We start from the raw sequence: 25,432 nt of genomic DNA, 5'->3' as shown, positions 1-25,432 counted from the left end.
CATGTGTTTGTATTTTTTACAGATCTTTTCCTGTAATTGATATCTAGTCTCATAGCATTGTGGTCGGAAAAGATACTTGATACAATTTCAATTTTCTTAAATTTACCAAGGCTTGATTTGTGACCCAAGATATGATCTATCCTGGAGAATGTTCCATGAGCACTTGAGAAAAATGTGTATTCTGTTGTTTTTGGATGGAATGTCCTAGAAATATCAATTAAGTCCATCTTGTTTAATGTATCATTTAAAGCTTGTGTTTCCTTATTTATTTTCATTTTGGATGATCTGTCCATTGGTGAAAGTGGGGTGTTAAAGTCCCCTACTATGAGTGTGTTACTGTCGATTTCTCCTTTTATGGCTGTTAGTATTTGCCTTATGTATTGAGGTGCTCCTATGTTGGGTGCATAAATATTTACAATTGTTATATCTTCTTCTTGGATCGATCCCTTGATCATTATGTAGTGTCCTTCTTTGTCTCTTCTAGTAGTCTTTATTTTAAAGTCTATTTTGTCTGATATGAGAATTGCTACTCCAGCTTTCTTTTGGTTTCCATTTGCATGGAATATCTTTTTCCATCCCCTTACTTTCAGTCTGTATGTGTCTCTAGGTCTGAAGTGGGTCTCTTGTAGACAGCATATAGATGGGTCTTGTTTTTGTATCCATTCAGCCAATCTGTGTCTTTTGGTGGGAGCATTTAGTCCATTTACATTTAAGGTAATTATTGATATGTATGTTCCTGTTCCCATTTTCTTAATTGTTTTGGGTTCGTTATTGTAGGTCTTTTACTTCTGTTGTGTTTCTTGCCTAAAGAAGTTCCTTTAGCATTTGTTGTAAAGCTGGTTTGGTGGTGCTGAACTCTCTCAGCTTTTGCTTGTCTGTAAACGTTTTAATTTCTCCATCAAATCTGAATGAGATCCTTGCTGGGTAGAGTAATCTTGGTTGCAGGTTTTTCTCCTTCATCACTTTAATTATGTCCTGCCACTCCCTTCTGGCTTGTAGAGTTTCTGCTGAGAGATCAGCTGTTATCCTGATGGGGATTCCCTTGTGTGTTATTTGTTGTTTTTGCCTTGTTGCTTTTAATAGGATTACTTTGTGTTTAATTTTTGACAGTTTGATTAATATGTGTCTTGGCGTATTTCTCCTTGGATTTATTCTGTATGGGACTCTCTGTGCCTCCTGGACTTGATTAACTAGTTCCTTTCCCATATTAGGGAAGTTTTCAACTATAATCTCTTCAAATATTTTCTCAGTCCCTTTCTTTTTCTCTTCTTCTTCTGGAATCCCTATAATTCGAATGTTGGTGCGTTTAATGTTGTCCCAGAGGTCTCTGAGACTGTCCTCTGTTCTTTTCATTCTTTTTTCTTTATTTTGCTCTGCAGCAGTTATTTCCACTATTTTATCTTCCACCTCACTTATCCGTTCTTCTGCCTCAGTTATTCTGCTATTGATCCCATCTAGAGTATTTTTTATTTCATGTATTGTGTTTTTAATCGATGCTTGATTCATCTTTAGTTCTTCTATGTCCTTGTTAACTGTTTCTTGCATTTTGTCTATTCTATTTCCAAGATTTTGGATCTGGGAAATAGAATCTTGGATCATCTTTATCATCATTATTCTGAATTCTTTTTCAGGTAGACTGCCTATTACCTCTTCATTTGTTAGGTCTGGTGGGTTTTTATCTTGCTCCTTCTCCTGCTGTGTGTTTTTCTGTCTTCTCATTTTGCTTATGTTACTGTGTTTAGGGTCTCCTTTTTGCAGGCTGCAGATTCGTAGTTCCTGTTGTTTTTGGTGTCTGTCCCCAGTGGCTAAGGTTGGTTTAGTGGGTTGTGTAGGCTTCCTGGTGGAGGGGACTAGTGCCTGTGTTCTGGTGGATGAGGCTGGATCTTGTCTTTCTGGTGGGCAGGTCCACGTCTGGTGGTGTGTTTTGGGGTGTCTGCAGACTTTTTATGAGTTTAGGCCACCTCTCTGCTAATGGGTGGCGTTGTGTTCCTGTCTTGCTAGTTGTTTGGCTTAGGGTGTCCAGCACTGTAGCTTGCTGGTCGTTGAGTGAAGCTGGGTGCTGGTGTTGAGATGGAGATCTCTGGAAGATTTTTGCCGTTTGATATTATGTGGAGCTGGGAGGTCTCTTGTGGACCAGTGTCCTGAAGTTGGCTCTCCCACCTCAGAGGCACAGCACTGACTCCGGGCTCCTCAATTTGGGATGATGTGTTGTCTATTCATGTATTCCACAGATGCAGAGTACATCAAGTTGATTGTGGAGCTTTAATCCACTGCTTCTGAGGCTGCTGGGAGAGGTTTCCCTTTCTCTTCTTTGTTCTCACAGCTCCTGGGTCTCAGCTTTGGATTTGGCCCCGCCTCTGCGTGTAGGTCGCCGGAGGGCGTCTGTTCTTCGCTCAGGCAGGACAGGGTTAAAGGAGCAGCGTCTTCGGGGACTCTGGCTCACTCAGGCCGGGCGGGAGGGAGGGGCACGGAGTGCGGGGCGAGCCTGCAGCGGCAGAGGTCGGCGTGACGTTGCACCAGCCCGAGGCGCGCCGTGCGTTCTCCCAGGGAAGCCGCCCCTGGATCCCGGGACCCCGGCAGTGGCGGGCTGCACAGGCTCCCGGAAGGGCGGTGTGGGCAGTGACCTGCGCTCGCACACAGGCTTCTTGGCGGCGGCAGCAGCAGCCCCAGCGTCCCACGCCCGTCTCTGGGCTCCGCGCTTTCAGTCGCGACTCGCGCCCGTCTGTGGAGCCCCTTTAAGCAGCGCTCTTAATCCCCTCTCCTCGCGCACCAGGAAACCAAGAGGGAAGAAAAAGTCTCTTGCCTCTTTGGCAGCTCCAGAGTCTTCCCGGACTCCCTCCCGGCTAGCTGTGGCACATTAGCCCCCTTCAGGCTGAGTTCTCGCCGCCAGCCCCAGTCCTCTCCCTGCGCTCTGACCGAAGCCCGAGCCTCAGCTTCCAGCGCTGCGTGCCCCGGCGGGCGAGCAGACAAGCCTCTCGGGCTGGTGAGTGCCGCTCGGCACTGATCCTCTGTGTGGGGATCTCTCCGCTTTGCCCTACCCAGGTATGTGGGGGGTTTCTTGCCTTTTGGGAGGTCTGGGGTCTTCTGCCAGCGTTCAGTAGGTGTTCTGTAGGAGTTGTTCCACGTGTAGCTGTATTTCTGGTGTATCCGTGGGGAGGAAGGTGATCTCCGCGTCTTACTCTTCCGCCATCTTACCCGGAAGTCTCCACGTTTATTCTTCAGAAGATCCACTGGGTCGGGAATCTCCTGAAAGTTTCCCTGATTTTGGAAGCCGTCCTTTTCCCAGGATGCCAATTCCTGACAGCAGCTTTGGTCAAAGTCTTCAGCACACAGGTGTGGAATATCACAAAGATTTGTTCTTACGCCGCGCCCACCGCTCGGCCCACCGCTCGGCCCACGCGCAGCTGCCCGCGACCCCGAGCACCGGTGTAGTCCGTCCCCGATGCAGCTGTGGCCACCAGCAGCCCCGCGCCATCCCCTGCTCCCGCGCGGCTCAGGCTCCGACTGCGGCGCGCGTCAGCCGGCGACCCTAGCGAAGCAGGGCTGGCCCCCTCCACTCTTAAAGTTTTATGCTTTTGTTTTTCTCTTTTTTGTTGATTCGCATCGTGAAATGTTTGTCTATATTATGTGTCTTTTCACAAAGCAAGTTCTTTTACTGATGCTACTTTTGGTGGTTGAAATGAATTATTTTTAGTTTTTATGTTTAGCAATTTCCCCCTCTTTCTTTCCTTCAGTTTAATTTCACCACTATTCTTCTAGCTTTTTGAGTTAATTTGTTTCCCATTATCTCTTGAGTTTACTTTGATGGCTTTGTTCTGCTAACTCCGTAGGAAAATGGATGATCTGCATGTTACTAGGTCATAAGCCTCTTCAGGGCAAGGATCATGTGTGTTTTCTTCACCACTGTACTTCAGTTCAAAACACAGCACAAAGCACAAAGAAAGTGCATAATCCACAGTGGTTGGATAAGTGAATGAATAAATGGATGAATGCTAGATTTAGGGTGTTTGTCTATCTTATTCCATATATTTTCCCTGTTTAAGTTTATTTGGCTGTTTCTTCAACATTAAATTTTCTGCATAAAAAAGTGTTGCTTCTTTGATCAAATTGTACTATATATGCAATTTTATATCTTGCTTTGTAAAATTTAATCTGGTTATCATATTTTTAATAAAGTTTTTAATGATATTATGGATTCATTTCTATTCACTGGATGTATCATATCTTACTTAAATATTAACCTATTGATATAAATTTGAGGTATTGCCAATTATTTTTGTTATTAAAAGAAATTATGGGAATATTTTTATGCCCAGAGTTTTTAAAGTATTATAGAAAGTTTCTTCACAATAAAAACCCTGTAGTGAAGTCTATGGGTCAAAGACATGAATATTTAATTGTTACATTTTAACACATGGTTTTCCAAAATGGTAGTTCAAAAGTTGGTAGCCACCAGCAGTATATGAATGTAATCATCTCTCTGCAGCTTTGCTGATTTGGGGTGCTGTCCATTCCTGTCTCCCATCTCTGGCCCAGTGCTCCTTGAACTACACTGTCATGAGTTTTTGTCTCTCTTCAGATCCTTAGAAACTTTCCCCAATTCCTCAAATGCAAAGAAGCTAAGAGAGAGAAATATCAAAAATTAAGATAATTCACTTCATTATTTACTTCACTTATTCTTCTACTTAAAATAAATTAAGATTGCTTAAGCCTTTTTAGAGCCACAGAAGTACACAGGAGAAAATAAGCCCCAAATGACTCCTTTATGATTGAGTGCATTTCACAGGTTGAAGAAGTCAAACCGTGCATGTGGAAGGGAATGGGAAGTGAAAGCCTCTTTTCCCAGTTTCTGTTCCTCTCCTGGAGGTAATGTATCTTTGATTCTTTTTAGAATAAATATATATACACTTAGTGACGAATTTAGAATATTTCATAGACTCTAAGATGCTTCGTGCCAGCCCTTTCCTGGCCTTACCAGAAAGTGCCAATGGACGTTCTTTACAGAAACCTCACCACTGTTGCCTGATTGGCAGTGGCTGTGAGGGGTCCTGGCTCTAAGAGAAGAGGCATTTTTTTTAAAGAAAGCGTTAGCATGTTCATCACAGAGTCAAGAGTGTCTAACAGGGTGTATTTATTTCCATATTTTGAAATCTATTATAAAAGGGTCATATTTTTCAGAGCCTTCTGTATCTTGCAGGGGAGTTAAAAAAATTACATCAGGTCACACAATTTGTAATAGGAGGAGCAGGATTTGAAACAGATTCATCTGCTGTGGAATCGCATATTTAAAAAAAATTTTTATCTGCTTTTTTTTTTGAAGTTTGATTTTAACAAACAAAAATTTCTGTATAAAAACATTTAAACTTTATCAAATGCTTTAAAAATACACACACACACACACACACACACACACATCCAAATCCAATACAGAATCTTTTGAACATTATCATTTTTCACCTCAGCATAACGTGTAGAGGGATTTCTGGATAAAATTTACATGTGAGAAAAGACCCATAGTCTTACACGTGCACACACACAAGAGCACACAATCACAATCAGGAAGAACTAAAGTGTATGGTAAGAATGCAAACAGGATGGGAATGAATTTCCTGTAAAGCTTATATAAATGAGCGCTACATGAGTAAAATAACTTTCTAGACCAAGAGAAGATGCAGAGAAGGGAAAGAGAAAGCAGAGGTTAGTCTAACTCATTAATAAATAGTTTGAGAAGGTCATTCAAGAACAGTGAATTTGGGGAGTTCAGATAATCCCTAGTTTTCACCACCTCAAATTCTGTGAATCTGATAACTGATGATGCTTTGAAAGTGTCTATGTTTTCATTTTTTGTAGGTCTTGATTTTTTCATCATTATTTAGGTGTCGTTTCTCCCTTTTGGTGTCAATTCCTCCATTCTCGCTCAGTGTTATATCCAATTAACCAGAAGAGCCACAGTAAGAAATCATGGCAGGCACAGAGGACCGCAAGTGTGGCAGTCACGAATGGCAGTTAATAAGAGCCAGACTGCCTGGGTTTGCATTTCAGTGTCACTAGCTGCTAGTTGCCTGTTACTCAGCAAGCTCCTCAGCCACTCTATGTCTCCATTTCCTCATCTTCAATTAGGGATCATTATTACCCACTTCACATAGGGCTATTAAGAGGATTTAAACAAGATAATCCATTTAAAGAATTTATCACACTGCCTGGCACAACTAAATGTGCAATAAATGTTAGCTAAAGTTACTATTAGTCATAGAATTACAGGGGAATCAGAAGAAGAATTTTCTTCTTTCTCTGTATTTCTCTTTGATGAGGTTTTCAGAGGCAAAAAAAGATTGAGGATCCAGTCTTATGAATATAGATGTTTGCTTTTATGTTAGAAAAAAAATTACATGGCTCCATATCACAAAATTTAACATCTTTCCATTAAACATCACACAATTCTCATCATCATTATGCCCTACACACACCTTAAATGATGTGGAGTTTCTATTGATATTCATCCACAACAGGGTCCAGAAATTTGAAATAAGAAATGGTTGCATAAATGCATGTTGGCAGTAATCTGTGTGTGTCCCAAGAGCTTGGACCAACACAGATGCCTGGGATTCTGCCTCCAAGGCCTGGACTCCCCCACATACAGTCAGGTGGGTCAGGTTCCTGCAGCCCTTCAAAGCTCCATTTGCGACCCCCTTCAAGAGGGGAGTTTCCAGTAGGTGAAAGAAGCAGCAGCCACCGAGGATGGAATGTCCCACCCCTACTTCAGTATATGACAGCTAGCATTGGTTTCTGCTTTCATTGTGTCCAGAATAAAACAGGCTTCTTCCTGAAAGTTCTGTGTCATCTCATCATTAATGAGCACATGGATTCCTGTTGGCCCCTGCTTGTAGATCTGGCTGATCTGGCAAGGGGAAATGCTGAAAAGCTGAGCAATTTTCATCTGTCAGTTCAACAGCTGTCAGTTCTTCTAGGTAGATGGCATGGTAAACGAAGAAAGTATTTGAGTCTCCATCCTCATTCTTCTGCCGCTGTTGCTGCTGCTCCCCCAGCTGCAAGGTTTCCTGACAAACATAAATGGTTAGCCTTGGGCTCACCATCAGACCTTTTAATGCATTAAAAAGTCTGATTCCATCTGCAGGGCCACAGATTTGAATCACATCATCTCTAGTTAGTTTCAATAAATCTGCCCCTGAAAAGTTTGTAAAAAGCCTCGTGAATGTGGAAAAACGGTTTCGATGCAACCACTGCTGAGCCTCCTGAGGTGTGGTTGTTGGCAGGAGGCTATCTGTGACTGGAGGGGCCTCTGGCTGGTGATTTGGTGAACCATTTCCTTCCCCAAGAGAAAGACTGCTTTGGGAACTGTTGAAGCCAGGTGATGGGGAATTATTGACCTATGTGATCTCAGGCCATGGAGAACACTCTGTGAGTATAGCTGTCTCATAGGAAGGTTGATATTTCTCCTCCTCATGAGGTGTTCGTTGCTCCATTTTCTCCCTATCTGTTTTTTGTTTTCTGTCTGCACCTTTGGGCTTGAAGACTTTGATCTGGCAGCTGGCTGAGTGTAAATGCTCAGTATATTCCCCATTCTCATTCTCCTTGAAGGTATCAATTTGTACTCGAAATGGCACTCCCTTCTCTCCACCATGTTTCCTCATAGTGGACTCTGTGCTAATTCAGTGCACCTGAATAAACACAGATGTCCTCCTTGCAGGGTCCCACGGGAGCTCCACTGTATTTAGTTGGTTTGGATTAGCCCTAGGATCTATTATACCCACAGACACTGGGATATCAAGAATGCTATCTCCAGGTGGGTTCCACCTCCAGCCTTCCAGCTGCTGATGTTCAGTGTATTGTAGCCGTCTGTCATGGAACACAACATGGAATACACTCTTCACCAACTTGCCATTAATTTCTGGTAGTTCTCCAAGTTTCCTGTTGTCTAGTATTCGGATTTCATAAGACTGGCCTTGATTGAGATATGTCAGGGTTTCATCATGGAGTTTCACTGCTGGAGAGGTGGCAGCACAAAGCACATATTGAAAAGGGAGGATTTTATTCTCCTTGTCTGGAGGCAAACTTGACTCTTCTTGCTTAAAAATGGGCAATGCTAGGATATCACTCATGCTACAGGCACCAGCACGCAGTTGTGGCCGACCCCGGACAGTCTGGCATCAGAGTCCTGCACCAGCCGGGATTCAGTCACCTCATCGGGCAGAGGCAGCTTCAGAGCCCAGGCCATCCTGGCTCCTTCCTTTTGCCCCAGGAGACACCGTTTCTAGTACAAAGGCGAGTAGTGTGAGTCTACCCAACCGGGGCAACACTGCAAGACTGTAGAAAACTCCAAACCAAGATCTCCCACGCAATACTCACCGGCCGCCCCCAAGCCGCACCCACACCGCCCGCACAACTAATCTCCCGCACCCTATGCTCCTTGCTCTTGGTTGCCCTGACTTCCAGAATCCCTCCCCCTCCCCGCTCCCCAGCCTCCCCTCTGGGGCTGCGTGAGGGTCCTTTGGCTTAACTCTTCCAGACTGCCCAAAGGCAACCCTGGACTCCTCTCACTCCCACTCTTTAGGGTCTCCCCTTGAACTCGTGGTGGGCACTCGCTGCTTTCCAAACAGACCAGCAGCAGCCACTTGCTGCCTACCCTGAGCTCCCACGCCGCTTTCGCACGTTTTCCCCCGCCTCTTTCTGCGGGAAACCCCCGCCTCCCCGGGAACCTGTCTCCTTTTCCCTCCAGGCCTCGCTTCCCGTCAGTCCCAAGATCACTTCTGGTAATGCCTTCTCAATCCCACGGCCCTTAGGACCAAATCCAGGTTTCTGCTGAGTTGCCTCCCTGCCCTGTACAGCCCCCCACGGCCTGGAAGCATGGATGGAGAAAGCCCAACACTGGCTTGAATCCAGGCTCACCAGGCTCCTCCAGCGACCGCAGCCCCATCACCAACCAATCATGGCACCCTCTTCCTTCACCCTATCTGCTTCCTTTTATTCCTATTAATGTGACTACTAGAAAACTTAATTTTAATTATTTATTTTAAATTTATTTCATTGAGGTACAGTTGATTTACAATGTTGTGTTAATTTCTGCTGTACAGCAAAGTGATTCAGTTACACATACATATTCATCCTTTTTCATATTCTTTTCCACTATGGTTTAAAACAGGATATTGGATATAGTTCCAATAGTGGGGCTTGGGCAAGGGATTGCATGCCTAGTGAAGGAGTGAGCTGTATGCATCATATTTTGCAAAATGGCCTTCAGTTCTAGGTGTTACAGAAATATTTTACTCAAAATGATGAACCTGCCAGTTATCTGAAATTTAGAGTTGAGGAACTTTCCCAGGACAAGCTCAGAGGCAGGTGAAGAACTTGGTAGTGGAGTGAGCTTTAGTTGCCGGCAGGAAGCAAGGCTGTTGCATTGACTCTGGCCTTGACTCACCGTAAAACATTGAACTAATCGTTCCTCTGTGCCTCCATTTCCTCATCTGCAAAATGGGAGAAGCTGGACTGAAATACGAATATACCTTAAATTCAACAATTCGATGACAGTTTCTTTGAACCTATAGTTTTGTTGGGTAGGAAGAAAAATCTTCATAGAAATTGGTGTTCAGGGATGGAGTTTCTTCAGCTTTGGCTGGTAGCAGTAAGAACTATTCCTACTTAAAACTTTCAAAAGGAGACTTCCCTGGTGGTCCAGGGGTTAAGACTCCATGCTTCTGGAGTTTCTCAGTTTTCCTGGATATTTCCCAGTCTACAGGAGCTGTGTGGCTGACAGGGTCTTGGTGCTCTGGCCGGGTGTCAGATCTGAGCCTCTGAGGTGGGAGAGCCGAGTTCAGGACATTGGTCCATCAGAGACTTCCCGGCACCACATAAGAGCAAATGGTGAAAGCTCTCCCAGAGATCTCCATCTCAACACTGAGAACCAGCTCCACTCAAGGACCAGCAAGCTCCAGTGCTGGAAACCCCATGCCAAACAACTAGCAAGACAGGAACACAACCACACCCATTAGCAGAGAGGCTGCCTAAAATCATAAGTTCACAGACACCCCAAAACACACCACCAGATGTGGTTCTGCCCACGAGAAAGAGAGGATCCAGCCTCATCCACCAGAACACACACACCAGTCTCCTCGACCAGGAAGCCTAAACAACCCACTGAACCCACCTCACCCACTGGGGACAGACACCAAAAACAACAGGAACTATGAACCTGCAGCCTGTGAAAAGGAGACCCCAAACACAGTAAGTTAAGCAAAATAAGAAAACAGAGAAATAAACAGCAGATGAAGGAGCAAGGTAAAAGCCCACCAGACCAAACAAATGAAGAGGAAATAGGGAGTCTACCTGAAAAAGAATTCAGAATAATAATAGTAAATGTGTTCCAAAATCTTGGAAATAGAAAGGAGAAAATATAAGAAACATTTAACAAGGACCTAGAAGAACTAAAGAACAAACAAACAATGATGAACAACACAATAAATGAAATTAAAAATTACCTAGAAGGAATCAATAGCAGAATAACTGAGGCAGAAGAATGGAAATGACCTGGAAGATAAAACAGTGGAAATAACTACTGCAGAGCAGAAAAAAGAAAAAAGAATGAAAAGAATTGAAGACAATCTCAGAAACTTCTCGGACAAAATTAAACACTCCAACATTCGAATTATAGGGGTGCCAGAAGAAGAAGAGAAAAAAAAAGGACTGAGAAAATATTTGAAGAGATTATAGTTGAAAACTTCCCGAATATGGGTAAGGAAACAGTCAATCAAGCCCAAGAAGCACAGAGAGTCCAATAGAGGATAAATCCAAGGAGAAACATGCCAAGACACATATTAATCAAACTATCAAAAATTAAACACAAAGAAAAAATATTAAAAGCAGCAAGGGGAAAGCAGTAAATAATATACAAGTGAATCCCCAAAAGGTTAACAGCTGATCTTTCAGCAGAAACTCTGCAAGCCAGAAGGGAGTGGCAGGACATATTTAAAGTGATGAAAGGGAACCTACAACAAATATTACTCTACCCAGCAAGGATCTCATTCAGATTCGACAGAGAAATTAAAAACTTTACAGATAAGCAAAATCTAAGAGAATTCAGCACCACAAAACCAGCTGTACAACAAATGCTAAAGGAACTTCTCTAGGCAGGAACACAAGAGAAGGAAAAGACTTACAATAACATACCCAAAACAATCAAGAAAATGGTAATAGGAACATACATATCGATAACTACCTTAAATGTAAATGGATTAAATGCTCTAACCAAAAGACAGAGGCTGGCTGAATGGATACAAAAACAAGACCCACAGCTTGTCCTGCTGTCTACAAGAGACCCACTCCAGACCTAGGGACACATACAGACTGAAAGTGAGGGAATGGAAAAAGATATTCCATGCAAATGGAAATCAAAAGAATGCTGGAGTAGCAATTCTCATATCAGACAAAAGAGACTTTAAAACAAAGACTATTATAAGAGACAAAGAAGGAATCTACATAATGATCAAGGGGTCGATCCAAGAAGAAGATATAACAATTGTAAATATTTATGCACCCAACATAGGAACACCTCAATACATAAGGCAAATACTAACAGCCATAAAAGGGGAAATTGACAGTAACTCAAACATAGTAGGGGACTTTAACACCCCACTTTCACCAATGGACAGATCATGCAAAATGAAAATAGACAAGGAAACACAAGCTTTAAATGATACTTTAAACAAGATAGACTTAATTGATATTTATAGGACATTCCATCCAAAAACAACAGAATACATTTTCTTCTCAAGTGCTCATGGAACATTCTCCAGGAAAGATCATATATTGGGTCACAAATCAAGCTTTGGTAAATTTAAGAAAATTGAAATTGTATCAAGTATCTTTTCCAACCACAACGCTATGAGACTAGATATCAATTACAGGAAAAAATCTGTAAAAAATACAAACACATGGAGGCTTAACAATACACTACTAAATAACCAAGAGATCACTGAAGAAATCAAAGAGGAAATCAAAAAATACCTAGAAACAAATGACAATGCAAACACGATGACCAAAAACCTATGGGATGCAGCAAAAGCAGTTTTAAGAGGGAAGCTTATAACAATACAATCCTACTTCATGAAACAAGAAACATCTCAAATAAACAACTTAACCTTACACCTAAAGCAATTGGAGAAGGAAGAACAAAAAAACCCCAAAAGAAGCAGAAGGAAAGAAATAATAAAGATCCGATCAGAAATAAATGAAAAAGAAATGAAGGGAATGATATCAAAGATCAATAAAACTAAAAGCTGGTTCTCTGAGAAGATAAACAAAATTGATAAACCATTAGCCAGACTCAACAAGAAAAAAAGGAGAAGACTCAAATCAATAGAATTAGAAATGAAAAAAGAAAAGTAATGACTGACACTGAAGAAATACAAAGGATCATGAGTGATTACTACAAGCAACTCTATGCCAGTAAAATGGACAACCTGGAAGAAATGGACAAATTCTTAGAAAAGCACAACCTTCTGAGACTGAATGAGGAAGAAATAGAGAATATAAATAGACCAATCCCAAGCACTGAAATGGAAACTGTGGTTAAAAATCTTCCAACAAACAAAAGCCCTGGACCAGATGGCTTCATAGGCGAATTCTACTAAACATTCAGAGAAGAGCTAACACCTATCCTTCTCAAACTCTACATAGATATAGCAGAGGAAGGAACACTTACAAACTCATTCTATGAGGCCATCATAACCCTGATACCAAAACCAGACAAAGATGCCACAATAAAAGACAACTAAAGGCCAATATCACTGATGAACATAGATGCAAAAATCCTCAACAAAATACTAGCAAACAGAATCCAACAGCACATTAAAAGGATCATACACCATGATCAAGTGGGGTTTATCCCAGGAATGCAACGATTCTTCAATATACACAAATCAATCAATGTGATACACAATACTAACAGATTGAAGGAGAAAGCCATATGATCGTCTCAACAGATGCAGAAAAAGCTTTTGAGAAAATTCGAAACCCATTTATGATAAAAACCCTCCAGAACGTAGGCACAGAGGGAACTCACCTCAACATAATAAAGGCCATATATGAGAAACCCACAGCCAACATCATTCTCAATGTTGAAAACCTGAAACCATTTCCACTAAGATCAGGAACAAGACAAGGTTGCCCACTCTCACCACCATTATTCAACATAGTTTTGGAAGTTTGAGCTGTGGCAATCAGAGAAGAAAAATAAATAAAAGGAATCCAAATAGGAAAAGAAGAATTAAACAGTCACTGTTTGCAGATGACATGATACTATACATAGAGAATCCTGAAGATGTTACCAGAAAACTACTAGAGCTAATCAATGAATTTGGTAAAGTAGCAGGATACAAAATTAATGCACAGAAATCTCTTGCATTCCTATACACTAATGGTGAAAAATCTGAAAGAGAAATTAAGGAAACACTCCCACTTACCATTGGAACAAAAAGAATAAAATACCTAGGAGTAAACCACCTAAGGAGACAAAAGACCTGTATGCAGACAACTATAAGACCCTGATGAAAGAAAGTAAAGATGATACAAACAGATGGAGAGATATACTGGGTTCTTCAATTGGAAGAATCAATATTGTGAAAATGAGTATACTAGCCAAAGCAATCTACAGATTCAGTGCAATCTGTATCAAACTACCAATGGCACTTTTCACAGAACTAGAGCAAAATATTTCACAATTTCTATGGAAACACAAATTACCCCGAACAGCCAAAGCAATCTTGAGAAAGAAAAATGGAGCTGGAAGAATCAGGCTCCCTGACATCAGACTATACTACAAAGCTACAGTGATCAAGACAGTATGGTACTGGCACAAAAACTGAAATGTACATAAATGGAACAGGACAGAAAGCCCAGAGATAAATCCATGCATCTATGGTCAACTAATCTATGACAAAGGAGGCAAGAATATACAATGGAGAAAAGACAGCCTCTTCAATAAGTGGTGCTGGGAAAACTGGACAGCTACATGTAAAATAATGAAATTAGAACACTCCCTAACACCATATACAAAAATAAACTCAAAATGGATTAAAGACCTAAATGTAAGGCCAGAAACTATCAAACTCTCAGAGGAAAACATAGGCAGAACACTCCATGACATAAATCACAGCAAGATCATTTTTGACCCACCTCCACCTCCTAGAGAAATGGAAATAAAAACAAAAATAAACAAATGGGACCGAATGAAACTTAAAAGCTTTTCCATAGCAAAGTAAACCATAAACAAGACAAAAATACAACCCCCAGAATGGGAGAAAATATTTGCAAATGAAGCAACGGACAAAGGATTAATCTCCAAGATATACAAGCAGCTCATGCAGCTCAATATCAATAAAATAAAGAACCCAATCCACAAACGGGCAGAAGACCTAAATAGACTTTTCTCCAGATAAGATATACAGATTGCCAACAAACACATGAAAGGATGCTCAACATCACTAATCATTAGAGAAATGCAAATCAAAACTACAATGAGGTATCACCTCACACTGGTCAGAATGGCCATCATCAAAAAATCTACAAACACTAAATGCTGGAGAGGGTGTGGAGAAAAGGGAACCCTCTTGCACTGTTGGTGGGAATGTAAATTGATACAGCCACTATGGAGAACAGTATCGAGGTTCCTCAAAAAAGTAAAAAATAGAACTACCATACGACCCAGCAATCCCACTACTGGGCATATACCCTGAGAAAACCATAATTCAAAAAGAGTCATGTACCACAATGTTCATTGCAGCTGTATTTAGAATAGCCAGGACATGGAAGCAACTTAAGTGTTCTACAACAGAAGAACGGATAAAGAAGACGTGGCACATATATATAATGGAATATTACTCAGCCATTAAAGGAAATGAAATTGAGTTATTTGTAGCGAGGTGGATGGATGTAGAGACTGTCATACAGAGTGAAGTACGTGAGAAAGAGAAAAACAATTACCGTATGCTAATACATATATATGGAATCTAAAAAAAAAAAAAGGTTCTGAAGAACCTAGGGGCAGGACAGGAATAAAGATGCAGACATAGAGAATGGAGTTGAGGACATGGAAAGGGGGAAGGGTAAAGTGGGATGAAGCGAGAGTGTGGCATGGACATATATACACTACCAAATGTAAAATCAATAGCTAGTGGGAAGAAGCCGCATAGCACTGGGAGATCGGCTCTGTGCTTTTTGTCCACTTAGAGGGGTGGGATAGGGAGGGTGTGAGGGAGACGCAAGCGGGAGCAGATATGGGGATGTATGTCTATGTACAGCTGATTCACTTTGTTATACAGCAGAAACTAATACACCATTGTAAAGCAATTATACTCCAATAAACATGTTAAAAACAAAAAGACTGTGCTTCCTTTGCAGGGGCATGGGTTTGATTCCTGGTTAGGGAACTAAGATCCTGCAAGCTGTGTGGTGTGGCCAAGAAAAAAAAAAAGAAAAAAGTCTCAAAAAGAAATACATGGCCATTCTGCCTCATATTTTCAAGACCTCAGGGTGTCTGACAGCAAAAAAGTGAGCAATAGTGCAGAGGTCTGGGGTCAGAGTGGGCTCATTTATAGCAGAAGTAACAATATATGTCCATTCCCCTTGTCTCTGATGATGGAGATTCTTACTTGCAGATGAATCTCCTGAAAGGAGAAAGACCTGTCCTCATGGGGCTCACATTCCACCAGGGAGACAATAAATAAACCTACAAAACATACGTTGTTATGCCAAGTAGTGATGCTATAAAGTTCTTGAGGAGGATGAGGCAGGCTGAAGACCTAAAGTGAGCAAATTGAGGTTAAGTGGCTATTTTAGATAGGATGTTGGGGAAGCCTCTTGGATGAGGTAACATTTATGTAAAGGGAGACCATTTTTCTAGGTTGAGGAGTAACAAGAATGAAGATCCTGAAGGAGAAATGAACTTGGTATGTTCAAGAAACAACAAGAAGACCCAAGTGTCAGGGAAGAGGTTAGTGGATGATGAACCCAGACCACTTGGGGGGCCCAAGTGGTCCCATAGACCTTGCCAATCACAGCAGGAAGTTTGAAATTTATTCTGATTGTACTGGGAAGCCATTCGAAGGTTTAAGAGGAAATAAAGCATATTTTGATTTATGTTTAAATCTAGTTGCCCCGTGAAGAGTTAATTTTAGGGACAAAGGTTGGGGCAGAGAGAGCCGCTAAGAGGCTCCTGCAGAGTCGCCCTAGAGGAGGTGGTAAGATGCTTAGGGCTGGCTGGATTCCAGACGTGTTTTGAAAGGGGAGCCCTGGGGAGTGATTGTCAGATGGGGTGTGAGGGGCGAGGGAAAGAGAAGGGACCAGAGTGACAGAGAGTCTTCAGACAGAGAAAGACAAGCATCATACGATATCGCGTACATGTGGAATCTAAAAAGATGATACAAATGAACTTATTTATAAAACAGAAGTAGAGTCACAGATGTAGAAAACAAACTTATGGTCACCAGGGGGTGAGGGGGAGAGGGAAAAATTGGGACGCTGGGATTGACATATACACACTACTGTATATAAAACAGATAACTAATAAGAACCTACTGTATAGCACAGGGAACTCTACTCAATACGGAGTAATAACCTATATGGGAAAAGAATCTAAAAAGAGTGGATATATGTATATGTATAACTGATTGACTTTGCTGTATACCTGAAGCTAACACAACATTGTAAATCAACTATACTCCAATAAAAATAAAAATAAATAAAAAGTGACAGAGATTCTTGTCTCTGCAACAGGATGAATGGACATCCATTTACTGAAGCCTGGGGTGGAGGAGCAGGTTCATTTGGGACCTGCCTGTTACACGTCCAAGGGGAGACGTTGGGTGTGAATTCGGAGCTCAGGGTTGGGGTCTGGACTAGAGAATACTTGGAATATTTAGGCTTCAGCAACAAGTATGTGGATGTTATGAAGGCCATGGGACCAGATGAGGTGTGAAGCAGACCTGTAGTGAGCTGTGCTGGGGGGATCACATCCCTGCCACACTTGGGGTGGACCCAGGTTTGGAGAAGTTATGGGGGGAACCCTGCATTGGTCTAAACTCTCTGCTGGGCCTTGATCCCTGTCTTTTCAGAGAGCTCTGACCTCTGGAAATTACTGGGCAAGGGCAACATTAGTAAGACAAATCCTTTCTTCCTCAAGCCTTTGTTAAACTCTATTACCTTTTGATTAGAACTAAAGGTAAAGAGAGGTGGGTGATGGCATTCCAGACCTCTACCACCCTGATGCCCTAATTCAAGGAAATTCTCCTTGAGAATAAACCCAAGTGCGCTGTGTGAGATGTAATACATGATGTCGGGAGCCCGATCTCCTTCCTGTGACCGTCACACTTGGATTTCATAGACACAGGCCTTGCTGGTGGCAGGATTTAGGCCGCAGGGCCATGCATTCCATGGAGATCTTTAACCTGTCTGAGTGGCTTCCGGTTATGCTGTGAATTCAGCTGGGATTGCAAGTGCAGCTACACAGAAGAATTTGCAACCCACGAGTTACCTCCTTCACCCTGGTCCATGGCTCACCTATACACGTCATCCTTGTCACCAGGCAACAAAGGGGACACTTCTCCTAGCTGTTCTTTGATGTTGGAAGGAATCACTGGACCTCCATCTGTCTGCTGGGACCTCTTTGGGCCTCATTTCTCTCTGTACTTCTTCTCCTCCATCTTCAAAAAATTGCCTTCTGGGATGAACTTGACAGTGCTTAGGACATAACAGGCACCCAAGGAAAATTGTTGAATAATTGAATACCCAATAATTTTATAGGGGAGTCAAGTTTACACAGGCTTTGCTTTTCCAAATAAATCTTTGAAAGAAAATTCCAGCCTTCAACTTACCATTTCCTGGGACCAAGAATTTCAAAGGAGTTGCCTATGATGCAATTTGCTGAATTCAATTCAATTGCTTGACAAATATTTATTGATCGCCCTTGTGCCAAGCACCCTTCTAGGTAGAGAGATATAACAGTGGATAAGACAAGTCCTTACCTTCCCAGAGTTTACATTTTGGTGAGAGCAGACAGATGATAGATAAGTAAGCAGATAAAAATATAATATCAAGTCAGGTAGTTGTAATGCTCCAAAGAAAAATGAAGCAGAGTGAGGGAACAGGGTCTGGGGAAGGTGCAATATTGGATGGGCTTTGCCATGAAGGCCTTCTGCAGAGGTAACTTTTGGGCTGAGAACTGAATGACATGAGAATTAGTCATATGAAGGTCTGCGGTGGGGCTAGTCAGAAGGAACTGCAGTGTGAAGGCTCTGAGCTGGGAACAGGGTGTCCTTCCTAGACAGCCTGTAAGGAGGTCACTGTGGCTGGAGCTGAGTGGGAGCTGCCAGAGGGCTTTCAGCCCTTCACAAGAGCTCTGATATTATTCCATGGGAGGTGGGGAGCTGATGGCTTTTGAGTAGAGGAATGACATCATCTGACTTAGGTTTTCAAAGGATCCGTCTTACTGCTGTGTGCATAGTGGATCTTAGAGGACAAGAGTGGGAGTGAGGAGACCAGTCAGAAAGCCTTGCAGTGAGAGATGGAGATGGGTTAGGGTGGTAGCAGAGGAGGAGATGAGAATGGTCAGATCTCAGACGTATTCTGAGCCTCCGGGATGTGCTGATGGATTCGATGTGGGATGAGGGAGAGAGAGATGAGTCAAAGGTACCTCTAAGAGCATAAGCCTGAGTCACTGGCTGCGCAGGATGAGAAGGAAACACAGGCGGGAGCAGATGGGTGGGCAGTGGTGAGGGTGGGCAGGGTGCTGGAGATATGGGCTGGGGAATGACCCATATGTAGATGGTACTTAAAGCCACAGGTCTGGATCAGGTCCTGGAGGAAGAGTGTTAGCAATGGGGAGGAAAAGGTGTCCACACAGGCAGCAGGGGTTGGGCACGACACTGTTTTTCTTCTTCTTTTTGTCCTCCTAAGAGAGAAATAACTAGCTTAGAATTCCTGCTTAATTGGGGCTAAATGGTCACATGGCAAAACCACTTCCCCCATCAAAGAGGGTAAGGTGCCTCTGTTATCTCCTCAGGCCAGACAGGGACAATCAAAGAGCTGAGTGTGACTCACATGTTCATCAGCAGCTTTTCTTCCATAAAATCCCTCATGCCTGTCTTTTTGTCCTTACTTTCCTCTTTTGCTTTTTTAACCTGTGCTGGCAAAATATACAGTGGGGACAAAAAGTACACAGTATTTTTATTCTCCCAAGAAGAATGCTTGTCTTTATAGATCTGCTTTTGGAGGAGGATAAAGAAGAAAATGTCACTATCCTCCCAGGCAGGTCCCAAAAAACACATTGTGTATTATCTCTGGTTGCTCCAGAGGAGAGGCAGTGCACCAGACCTTCCCTCAGGAAGCTCTGGGCTCTGGGAGAGTGTTTTCTGTCTGTCTGTTTTTCTAACAGCAGATTTGAAAGACTCTGAGGACCTCCTTACTAAGAGTTTGGTTATGGAAACCAGGTGTTTACTGAGTGTTTGTAATTCAAGGGGAAGGAACAAGAGCCCTAAAGGCACAGTGTGCCCCCTAAGTGTCAAATACCCTCATGGGATTCTCACGCGGGTGTAAGGACAGATTCAAGTGTTCCCCGAGAGTGCTGGTCATGACTGGGCTATTGTTCCCTTGAAGAAATGCCTCCAGGGACCCACTGAGTGCTTCTCTGGGAAGAAGATCAGTTCTATCCTGGGAACCAGGATAGAGCACCAGGCAGGATTCCCAGGTCGCTAGTGGGCACAAGTAGCCTGAGCCTCAGTGCCCTCCTGGTGGAGGTCCCAGCTGAGACAGACCCAGAGAGCACTCTTGAGGTCTCTTCAGCATCATTTCCATCATGTTTCATTTCCCAGACTCCTGCATTCTCCACGGCACCAGGGAATGTCATTTTGTTTTGACAGAAGGTAAGGTGTATGGCAAATCATGTAAAGATTCTTAAAGTTCCAGGAGGGTAAACTAGGATTTATTGGTGAAGTGAGCTGGTTGATCTGTCTCTTACCCAGCTTTCCCACAATGATTTTTCAATGCTTTCTCCAACCAATGAAAGATCTCTCCAAAAATGCTTGCTTAAACCCAGCTCACCAGTGGATAGTCTTTCCTGCTTTAAACCTGCACTGTCCAATATGGTAGCCAGCTAGCTACACACTTGAAATGTGGCTAATAAGAATCGAGATGTTTTGTAAGTGTAAACTACATACCAGATTTTGAAGGCTTAGTATGGTGAAAAAGGTAAAATATCTCAGCAATAATTTTTAATCTTTATTTATTAACATTTGATCACATATTAGAATGATAATATTTGGGATATATTAGGTTAAATAAAATATATTATTCAAATCAACCTTACCTGTACTTTTAAAATAAGTTGGCTACTAGAAAATTTAAAATTACATGCATGGTTTGCATTATATTTATTATTAGACAGTGCTGCTCTAAAGAGCAAAAAAAGGTCATTCCCTGGGAGTCCACAGCTAATTTGCCTTAGGGAATGAAGTTTCTAAGGTGAAAACTTGACCTGTTTCAGAGGTCCCACGTTAAAGCTCAGTCTCTGTAGCATGATGTCCATGGCCCGCTCTGACCTGGCATTTTCTGCCTTCCAGCTGCCATGGAGTGAATATGTGCCTCCAAAATTCATTGGCTCTTGCCTTAGCCCCACGGTGATGGTATTTGGAGGTGGAAACTTTGGGAGTTAATTAGGTTTAGATAATGTCATGAGGGTGGGGCCCTCATGAATGGGATTAGTGTACTTACAATAAAATTCATAGAGCTCTCTTGCCCTTTTTGCCATATGAGGACACAGGGAGAAGATGGTTGTCAATGAACCAGGAAGCCCTTACTAGACATTAAATCTGCTGGTGTCTTGATCTTGGACTTCCCAGCCTCCAGAACTGTGAGAAATACATTTCTATTGTTTATAAGCCACCCACTCTAGAGTGTTTTTGCTATAGCAGCCCAAATGGACTGAGGCACCAGCTTCATCTCCTGCACTGCCTTCTTTAAACTCCATCCCCATTGAACAGGAGCCTTGAGCCACCATATAGATTCACAGGTCTGCACCTTTGCCTCCTCCTGCTGCTTCTTTCCCTGACTTTATCATCCACCCAGCACTCCCTCATTCTTGCACGCACACACACACTCCAACCAGGGAACTTTTCATTAAGCCTGTGAAGCATCTTCTCTTCCAGAATATCAAAACAACTGCAACAGCAATGATGACAACGATCACCACAATAATAACTATGGTGACAACCTTCTATTGTTTATTTGTTCTTGGTGTCCAAGACACCTTATACTCAAATCTCCATTCTGAAGGCCATCCCTGGTATCTTAAAATGTCTAAATGGCTTACCCCTTGAGTCTACTTTCATCAATATAAGGAGATAGGAACATTCTCCCCTGATTTTCTGGAAGAGCAGAAAGGGGCCAAAGCCTTTGCCATGCAGCAGACTCAGATTAATATCATGGGAGCTGGCAAGGGAAGCAGTGTTTTGGGGCTCCTTCTCTATGCAAGGCACCAACTGTTTTCTCAGATTCATGTTTCATTAAATCCTCAAAACAGCCACCTGGGCAGGTTTTACTACACACATTTTACAGACAAGGAAACGGAAGCTTGTGAGGTTAAATGACTTGATCAATGGCCCTAGGAAGTCGTTGGGTTAGGATTAAACATACAAGTGTGCTCAGAGTTCTTGTAGATGTGCTTTTTTAATTTAAGAGATCTCCTTTCCTTCTGTTATATTGCCAGCTGTCGCTCTCTGCTGCTGGGGTCATGGATAACATTGTCAGCTTCATGCTTTTCACTGGCAACTTGCTGCTTTTTATTTGTTCTAAGCAGGAAGATGAGATACTCTAGCTTCTTCTCCTACACTTCAAAGTCTGAGACAAATTCCCAGGAAGGCCTGGGGCTCTTGCTCTGTGTCTGTTCCATCACTGGGTGTTTAAAGAAACCCAGGCTGTCAGGAGCAGTGGATTAAATCTCCACAATCATCTTGAAGTACGCTGCGTCTGTGGAATACCTGAATAGACATTGAATCATCCCAAAATTGAGGAGGTGGACTTTGGGAGCAACTATAGACTTGGGTTTGCTGTATGCAACTGACTATTTTCTGATTTATATGTGTATCTTAGTTTAGTTTTTAGCACTTGTTATCATTGGTGGATTTGTTTATTGGTTTGGCTGCTTTCTTTTTTTAAAATTACTTTTTAATTTTAATAATATTAAAAAATTTTTAATAAATTTATTTTATAATTTTTTCTTTGTTTCTTTTCTTTTCCTCCCTTTTCTTCTGAGCCATGTAGCTGACAGGGTCTTGGTGCTCTGGCTGGGTGTCAAGCCTGAGCCTCAGAGGTGGAGAGAAGAGTTCAGGACATTGGACCACCAGAGACCTCCCGGCCCAACGTAATATCAATCAATGAGAGCTCTCCCAGAGATCTCCATCTCAACGCTAAAACCCAGCTCCACTCAATGACCAGCAAGCTACAGTGCTGGACACCCTATGCCAAACAACTAGCAAGACAGGAACACAGCCCCATCCATTAGCAGAGAGGCTGCCTAAAATCATAATAACTTCACAAACACCCCAACACACACCACCAGATGTGGTCCTTCCCACCAGAAAGACAAGATCCAGCCTCATCCACCAGAACACACACACCAGCCGCCTCTACCAGGAAGCCTACACAACCTGCTGAACCAAACTTAACCACTGGGGGCAGACACCAAAAACAATGGATACTACAAATCTGCAGCCTGCAAAGGAGATCCCAAACACAGTAAATTAAGCAAAATGAGAAGACAGAGAAAAACACAGCAGATGAAGGAGCAAGATAAAAACCCACCAGACCAAACAAATGAAGAGGAAATAAGCAGTCTACCTGAAAAAGAATTCAGAGTAATGATAGTAAAGATGATAAAAAAATCTTGAAAATAGAATGGAGAAAATACAAGAAACGTTTAACAAGGACCTAGAAGAACTAAAGAGCAAACAAACAATGATGAACAACACAATAAATGAAATTAAAAATTCTCTAGAAGGAATCAATAGCAGAATAACTGAGGCAGAAGAATGGATAAGTGACCTGGAAGATAGAATAGTGGAAATAAATACCACACAGCAGAATAAAGACGAAAGAATGCAAAGAATTGAGGACAGTCTCAGAGACCTCTGGGACAACATTAAAGACACCAACATTCGAATTATATGGGTCCCTGAAGAAGAGAAAAAGAAAGGGACTTAGAAAATATTTGAAGAGATTATAGTTGAAAACTTCCTTAATATGGGAAAGGCAATAGTCAATTAAGTCCAAGAAGCAGAGAGAGTCTCATTCAGGATAAATCCAAGGAGAAACATGCCAAGACACATATTAATCAAACTATCAAAAATTAAATACAAAGAAATCCAGGCTGCTCACCCATAGGCACTGGGCAGCAAATACTCTTTATCCACCTGGGTCACTGCTCTGGGTTTCATATTCACCTAGGCTCCCACTCCCTGTTGGCAGCTCCAATGATTTGTCCCTATTTGTGTCTGCCTGGTATGTTTATCTGCTGCCTTCATCTCTTGGCTCCTGGCATCCCCAACAGGCTGAACTTATTATTATTATTATAACACTTTCATGAGATCTATCCTCTTACCAAGTTTTCAAGTGTATATTACAGTATTGTTAATTATAGACAAAATGTAGTCCAGTAGAGTTCTAGAACTTATTCATCTTGCATAACTGAAACTTTGTACTTGTTAAATAGCAACTCCCATTTCCCCCTCCTCCAGCTTCTGGCAACCACCATCCCATCTTCTGCTTCTATGTGTTTAACTTTCTGGGTACCTCAGATAAATGGAATCGTGCAGTGTGTGTCCTTTTGTGACTGACTTATTTCACTTAGCATAATGTCTCAGTTTCATGCATGTTGTCACATAAGGCAGGATTTCCTTCTTTTTAAAGGTTGTATAATATTTCATTATATATGTACATGTGCACATATTTATATTTATAACAGATTTTTATCCATTCATCCATTGATGAACATAGGCTGTTTCCATATCTTGGCTACTGTGACTAACGCTGAAATGGATATGAGGGTACAAACATCTCTTAGAGATCCTGATTTCAGTTCTTTTGGATAACTACCCAGGAATAGGATTGCTGGATCATATGGCAGTTATATTTTTACCTTTCTGAGGCATCTCTATACTGTTTTCCATAGTGGATGTACTACTTTACATTCCTACCAAGAGCACACAAGGGTCCTGATTTCTTTTTGTCTTCATCAGCACTTGTCATCTTATGTTTTTTTGACAATAGCCATGCTAACAGGTGTGAAGTGATATCTCATTGTGGCTTTGATTTTCATTTCCCTGATCGTTAGTGATATTGAGCATCTTTCTGTGTACCTGTTGGCCATCTGTATGTCTTCTTTTGAGAAATGAACTTTGGATTTTGTGACGTGCACACCCCCTTCTTTGGCTTACCGTTAGCCTCTAGCATATAAATTCTATAATGCCACCTACCTCCAGAGCTTTGAAGAAGTGAGAGTTTTGCTGTCCTTTCCCCACTCCTCCCAAGGCCCACAGGTCTCCTACTCAGTGGACTAGATCCTTAGACTTCCTGGTGTATGTGGGGCAATCAGGAAACTTATATTAATGTTTACTCTCTTGGCTTCTTAAGGTCCAGGGTTTTTTGCCTCTTAACTCTAGCTGGATTCTGCAGACATAAAGTTGTCTGAAGTTTGAGGTATTACTGCATATAGTTGTGGCTAGATTTTGGAATGTAAATATATGCATATTTGGTTGAACAATATAAGTACATTTGAAGCTTCAAAGGTATTTGCTCACGTGGGTTTATGTGTATGAATATATTATTTATTTATTTATTTATTTTTGTGGTACGCGGGCCTCTCGCTGCTGTGGCCTCTCCCGTTGTGGAGCATGGTCTCCGGACGCGCAGGCTTAGCGGCCATGGCTCACGGGCCTAGCCGCTCCATGGCATGTGGGATCTTCCCGGACCGGGGCACAAACCCGTGTCCCCTGCATCGGCAGGCAGACTCTCAACCACTGCATCACCAGGGAAGCCCTGAACATATTTTTTGATGTCCTTATTCTTTAATAACTCATGATTCTAAGGAAGAAACAGTTACTATATGCCTTGGTTGTTGGTATGGGGTTTGGAAAGAAATTCTGTAACTTGTGCTGAAACTATTAGACTAAAGCCATAGAAATGGGTAGGGGAAGAGTTGCTTGGAAATAACCCCAGTCCCACAGTGGTGGTAGGGCACTGAAGAAATAAGGTTCTTTATCTTTAAGACAAACTTAATCCCTGTGACCTTGCCTGATTCCCCAAGTCACATCTTTCTCTGGGTGACCAATAAAAGCAAGTCACGGCATCCAGTTCATTCTGTGGGGAGTTTCCC

General features: G+C 42.2%; 1 pseudogene across 1 annotated transcript; it reads right to left on the bottom strand.

The window, feature by feature from the left end:
• Positions 1-6,665: 6,665 nt before the first annotated feature.
• LOC309809627 (alpha-globin transcription factor CP2-like) lies at positions 6,666-8,236 on the bottom strand (annotated as a pseudogene). Its single transcript has one exon. The product of its transcript is annotated as an alpha-globin transcription factor CP2-like (transcript).
• Between the last annotated feature and the right edge of the window lie 17,196 nt (positions 8,237-25,432).

The sequence above is a fragment of the Mesoplodon mirus genome (genome assembly GCF_964341445.2).
Source record: "Mesoplodon mirus genome assembly, chromosome: 8".
NCBI lineage: Eukaryota > Metazoa > Chordata > Mammalia > Artiodactyla > Ziphiidae > Mesoplodon > Mesoplodon mirus.
This window is presented reverse-complemented; position numbering and strand designations above follow the sequence as displayed.